This window comes from Arachis hypogaea, chromosome 12, assembly GCF_003086295.3.
Source record: "Arachis hypogaea cultivar Tifrunner chromosome 12, arahy.Tifrunner.gnm2.J5K5, whole genome shotgun sequence".
Classification (NCBI taxonomy): Eukaryota; Viridiplantae; Streptophyta; class Magnoliopsida; order Fabales; family Fabaceae; genus Arachis; species Arachis hypogaea.
In genome coordinates, this window is record NC_092047.1 from 38435645 (window position 1) to 38442125 (window position 6481).

At 41.5% G+C, this 6481-nt stretch overlaps 1 non-coding gene across 1 annotated transcript; it reads right to left on the reverse strand.

The window, feature by feature from the left end:
- Positions 1 to 3865: 3865 nt before the first annotated feature.
- On the reverse strand, positions 3866 to 3972 carry LOC112731556 (small nucleolar RNA R71). Its single transcript, XR_003167329.1, has one exon. It is a non-coding gene; the product is annotated as a small nucleolar RNA R71 (small nucleolar RNA).
- Between the last annotated feature and the right edge of the window lie 2509 nt (positions 3973 to 6481).

Sequence of the window (6481 nt, forward strand, 5' to 3'; positions counted from 1 at the left end):
CACCCAAACTTTGGGTGGGGAAATCAACAGAACCACAACCAGGACCACAACAAGCCTTATTTATCAAATCAGCAATTCAACCACAACCCCAACCATCAAACAGGGAACCATAGACCCTACCATAACTCACAAAACATATCATACTATAGTAACCAGCCCACACACAACAACCTCAACCAAGATGCACCATCCTCAACTCTACAACCATGTGAAATCAAGAGCAACTTTGAGAGGATGGAAGCTGCAATAGCACAACTATCCTCACAAATTACAGGAGCAGTCTCCACCCTCATGGACAGACAAGCACAAACTGACAAAAGGATAGATGCTAATCAAGAGGAATACATGTGAAATCTGAAAAATCAAGGCGCAGTAATCTCAAAGTTGGAAGCACAAGTGGGGATTTTGTCCAAGCAAATCCCACTTCCCACACACACATTTTCTAGTGATACTATGGCTAACCCAAGAGGGGAATGCAAGGCCATTATTCTAAGAAGTGGGAAGGTTATAGAAGGAGGAACCCCAAGCAAAGACAAGCATGAAGAAGTTGCAGCAAAGCACGGGAACAAAGATGAAGAAGAAATCCTTGCTCCACCACCACCAAAACCAGTCTTGAAGCCGTATGTGCCAAAGGCACCATACCCACAAAGACTGGGAAAAGATGGGAAGAATGGCCAGTTTTCTAAGTTCCTAGAAATCTGATGCCAGGGCATCTTGGCCAGTTTCACTGACCTTTTTTTTACTATTTTTAGGCTAGTTTCATGCATTCCATTAGGAAATAAGCTAGTTTTGGGTAGATATTCACTTACACCTTGATTCAAGCATACATTGTGCATTTTACATTATTTCATGAGGATTTTGCATGAGTTTAGTGACAAATTATATGCTGCATTACCCATGACTTGGACTAGAACTTTTATGTGCTCTATTGCTTGATTTCAGGACCAAAGGAAGCAAGGAATGGGAGGTAACTTGTAAAGTTAATGAGAAAAGTGATTGCCAATAACGCTCTCGAAGCCATCATTGACCACGTTAAGAGTCACGATAACTAAGTTAACGAGAACTCTAACGTGGAGAGGGGAAGTTGAGCCAACGTTAGTGACACTTAACATTGTCACTAACGTTGGCAAATGCTCATAAGTGGCCACGTTAGAGTCCACGTTAACTTAGTTACCGTGGCCTCTAACGTTAGAAGGGGGGAGAAAGGCCAACGTTAGTGACATTCAACATTGTCACTAACGTTGGCCTAAGGAGAAACATACCACGTTAACTCCCACGTTAACTTGGTTAACGTGGGAGCTAACGTAAGAAGCAAGAGTGGTCGACAACGTTAGTGACACCCAACATTGTCACTAACGTTGGAAGCAACCACACAACCCCCCAAGGAGCCACGTTAACTTCCACGTTAACTTAGTTAACGTGGAAGCTAACGTTGATGAGTGAAAGAAACGCCAACGTTAGTGACATTCAACATTGTCACTAACTTTAGGGATGGCCAAGCATGGCCACGTTAGAAGCCACGTTAACCTAGTTAACGTGGACTCTAACGTGAGACATAGGGGCACCTTGGAACGTTAGTGACAATGTTGAGTGTCACTAACGTTCTCGAAGGATGGCAAGCCCACGTTAAAGAGCCACGTTAACTAAGTTAACGTGGGCTCTAACATGGGAACAAAGGGGGCTTTTCAAAGTTATTGGGAATGTTAAGTCTCGGTAACGTGTGTGAATGACTTAAAGGCAACGTTAGTGGCAACGTTTGTGCCACTAACGTTGAAGTTAACGTGGCTTTTACTTAGGAACGTTAGTGAGAAAGTTGATTGTCACTAACGTTTTCGAACTCATATTTTCACTAAACGTTAACACCCCTAACGTCCTGAGCTAAAGTCTCTGCCCACTTCACACTTTCTCTCTGCAAGTAAAGCCAAGCCCAAATGAAGAAGAGAACTGCTTCAAACTCAAGATCCAAAGGCCCGAGACTTGAAGAGCCAACTAGAAGCTGAGAGAAGTAGTATATATAGGAGTAGCTTTGAATTGTTGAAGAATTGGGGGAAAAAGTTGGAAAAGAGAATTACTCTCTGTATTTTACCTTCTCTGCATTTTCTAGTTTTATGATGTATTCTCCATCTTTGTTTTCATTTTCTAGAGCTATGAACAACTAAACCCCTTTCATTGGGTTAGGGAGCTCTGTTGTAATTTGATGGATCAATACTAGTTTTCATTATTTTTCTTCTATCTTCTCTCTTAATTTTACTTGAAAGCTTTCGATCTTCATCCAATTGGGTAGTTATCTTGGAAAAGAAGCTATTCAAACTTGGATCTCTTCTGAACCATGAAAGAGGAATGAAGAGATCAAGCTAGAAATGTTTTCTCATGCTGGACCAAATTGGGTTTGGATGGGTATGTGACTATAACCCTCTCAATACTTGATTTGGGAAATGCATGTGGTATAATCAGTGACCATACTTCATCTCTTCTCATGAGCAATTGACCAAGAAATTGGCTATTGATCAAGATTTGAGAGATTGAATTTGTAATTCAATCAATTAAGATTGCCAAGGAGATCAATGAGTGCATTGATTGAGGAAGAGATGAAAATGAACTTGATCTGGAGGGTTGAAATATCTCCTAAGCCCAATGAACTCCCCATCTCTGATCTTACCCATTCTCTTTAATTTCTGCCATTTACTTTCATGAGCAAATCCCCCATTCCCATTTACAATTCTGTAATTTACTTTCAATGATTTACTTCCACTCCTTTAATTCTAGCATTTACTTTTCTGTTATTTACATTCCCGCCGTTTTATTTTCTGCAACTCTCAACCCAAATTCTGGATTCGCTCAACTAGAACATTCTTCTAATTAAATTTGCTTGATCAATCAATCCCTGTGGGATTCGACCTCACTCTATTGTGAGTTTTTACTTGACGACAAATTCGGTACACTTGCCGAAGGAAATTTGTTGAGAGACAAGTTTTCCGTGCATCAAGTTTATGACGCCGTTGCCGGGGATTGATTGTGCATCAACAATGATTAAATTGGAAGATCACTAGATTGAGCATTTTTATTTTGTGAATTTCATTTTCTGTTTGAGTGATTTACTTTCTGTTTTAGTTAAACTTCTTCCCTTCCCCCTCTACTCTTTTGTTTTTCTTTGTTATTTTCAATTCTGTTTGCTAACCCACTAACTGTTTGATATATTGCATCACCCACAACTAACAGTAATTCTGACAAAAATACTTTCTGCACCTATCTTTTCTTGCTTGCACTTAATGGTTGTATGACAGGGAGAAGAAGTGGGGCTTCAAATTCCTTCGATTATGAACCTGAGAGGACCTTCCTTAGATTAAGGAGGGAGGCAAGAGGAAAGAAAGTGGTTGGTGCTGAGGAAGAAGAGGAATTCTTTGAACCAAACATGGAAGACAACATGGAAAACCATCATGAAAAAGAGGATCACAATCATGGGGGAGGAGGTAGAGCAAATCATGCTGGGGAGGATAGAAGAGTTTTGGGCTCTTACATCAATCCAAACCCAGGCAATTGTGGAAGTAGCATCCAAAAGCCAACAATCCATGCCAACAACTTTGAACTTAAACCACAGCTCATCACCCTTGTTCAGAACAACTGTTCGTTTGGAGGAAGTGTTCAAGAAGACCCCAATCAACATTTAACCACCTTCTTGAGAATATGTGACACAGTGAAGTCTAATGGTATTCATCCTGATGCCTATAGACTGCTCTTATTTCCATTCTCACTCAGGGACAAAGCAGCCAAGTGGCTGGAATCTTTCCCAAGGGAAAGCTTGACAACTTGGGAAGACGTGGTGAACAAATTCTTAGCAAGATTTTACCCTCCTCAACGAATCAATAGGCTGAGAGCTGAGGTCCAAACTTTCAGGCAACAAGATGGTGAGACTCTATATGAAGCATGGGAGAGGTTTAAAGACCTAATAAGGAGGTGCCCACCAGATATGTTCAACGAATGGGTGCAGCTGCACATTTTCTATGAAGGGCTCTCTTATGAGTCAAAGAAGGATGTAGACCATTCATCCGGAGGATCTTTGAAAAAGAAGAAGACTATTGAGGAAGCCATAGATGTTATTGAAACAGTAGCAGAAAACGACTACTTCTATGCTTCCGAAAGAGGGAACACAAGAGGAGTAATGGAGCTAAACAATGTAGATGCTCTGTTGGCCCAAAACAAGCTCATTACCCAGCAGCTGGCTGACCTCACCAAGAAGATGGAGAGGAACCAAGTAGCAGCAATCTCCACTTCATCAACAACCCAAGAAGGAGTGAATGAAGAAGCAGAGGGTAGTCAGGAGCAAGCCAACTACATTGGGAACTCACCAAGGCAAAACTATGATCCATACTCCAAGACCTACAACCCTGGATGGAGAAACCACCCAAACTTTGGGTGGGGAAGTCAGCAAGATCAAAACCAAGACCAGAGACGTTACAACTCCAACAACAATGCAGCTCACCAACAATTCACACAGAGGACATCTCAACACCCCCACAACAACACTTCTCCACAAGCCTATCAAAACCAAAACAGCACATCTGCTCCGAATCACCCATCAATTGATGACAAGCTCTCTAAGATTGAAACCTTACTTGAAGGAAAATGCCAAGAGATTCAAGAAAATAAGGTGTTCAAAGAGGAGGTGCGAGCCAATATTAAGAACCAGGGAGAGACCATTAGGAAGCTGGAATTCCAGGTGGGATGTTTAGCTGAGAAGATTCCCAAACCTACCGATAGCTTCCCAAGTGACACGAAGAAAAACCCCAAAGGAGAAGCAAAGAAAGTAAGATGGGAAGATTGCAAAATGGTCACTACAAGTGATCAAGAGACTGAAGACAAGCAAGGCAAACTTTTCGAACAACCTGAAGACAACTCAACAAAGGAGGAGGATAGAGATCACCAAGAACCAGAAATCTCACAACAAGAGCTGCTGAAGCTCTATGCACCCTTCCCTCAACTGCTCAATGGTGCTGTGGGAAAGAGAATATACTCAAGGTTCCTAGACTTGTTTGCATCTCTGCATGTAAACATACCATTCATCAAGGCAATTCAACAAATGCCTGCATTCATCAAGTATATGAAGGAACTTCTTCCCAGGAAAAGCTCACTCAAAGGAGGCCAGACTATAGTGATGAACAAGGAATGTAGTGCCCTTATTCAACCTGAGTTGCCTACAAAAAGAAGAGACCCAGGGAGTTTTCACATCCCTTGTGCCATAGGTGAAACTATGTTCGATAGAGCACCATGTGATTTGGGGGCCAGCATCAACTTACTGCCCTTATCCCTGGTGAAGAGGCTGCAGATCAATGAGATAATGCCCACAGATGTAATCATCAGACTGGCTGACAAAACTCAAAAGCAAGCAATAGGAGTGGTGGAAAATGTGTTGCTAAAGGTTGGGAAATACTTTCTCCCAACAGACTTTGTCATCCTGGACATGGAAGAGAGTCACACTCACCCAATCATATTGGGAAGACCGTTCCTAGCTACGGCCAGAGCACTTATCGATGTAGAGAAAGGGGAGCTAATATTGAGAATCCATGATGAACGACTCAGCTTCAATGTTTTCAAACTCTCACAAGAAACAGATCAAGAGGACAAGGAACTAAGCACAAATGATAATGAGACACTGAAAGAGGAGACTGATGACAAGTCATCTTAGCCTAGTTTTTTACTAGTCTTTTTCTTTGTTTTTATTTGGTTTTATGCACTTTCTTGTATTGTAAGTAAGTAATTTGGAATGGAATTTCATGATTTCTTTGAATCAATCAACCACCCTTTAATTGATGCAAAATCATGAGGTTTAAGCTAAATTTAATTGATTTTTAATGATTTATAAACCTTGTGAATTTGGTGATACTTTGATTGGTTGTTTTGATTACTTGTAGGTGAAGAAAAGAAAAAAAAATAAGAAAAGCGTGGCACAAGGAAAGGAAGCGTGGCTCAAAAAAGGAGAAGCATGTGTGCATTCAAGAAACAAGGGTATAAAGCTCTTGCCAAGAGCTTTAAAGCTCTTGTGGAGAGCTTCCCTTCAAAGAATCAAAAGCCAAGCTCTTGCCAAGAGCTTTGAAGCTCTTGCCAAGAGCTTTATCAAGAACACATGGAAGAAGGAACCAAGAGCCAAGCTCTTGGCAAAGAACTTTGAAGCTCTTGCCAAAGAGCTTTTTCGGGCATGCTCCAAAGAAAATTAAGGAAGAAAAGCTTGCCAATTCACTCACCAAGGCTTGAACCCATGACCAAGGAGAGGGGGGGCCAGCGCTACTCACAAAGAAAAATAAGCCAAAATTGGCCAAAATGCTTCACCCAAGACTTGAACCAAGGACCTCAAGGACAAGAAAAGCTCTTGCCAAGAGCTTTCAAGCTCTTGCAAAGAGCTTTGTTCTCTTGGACCGTGCGCAACACATTGGAAGGAAAGGGGACCAAAGCTCTTGGCCAAAGCTCTTGCCAAGAGCCGAACTCT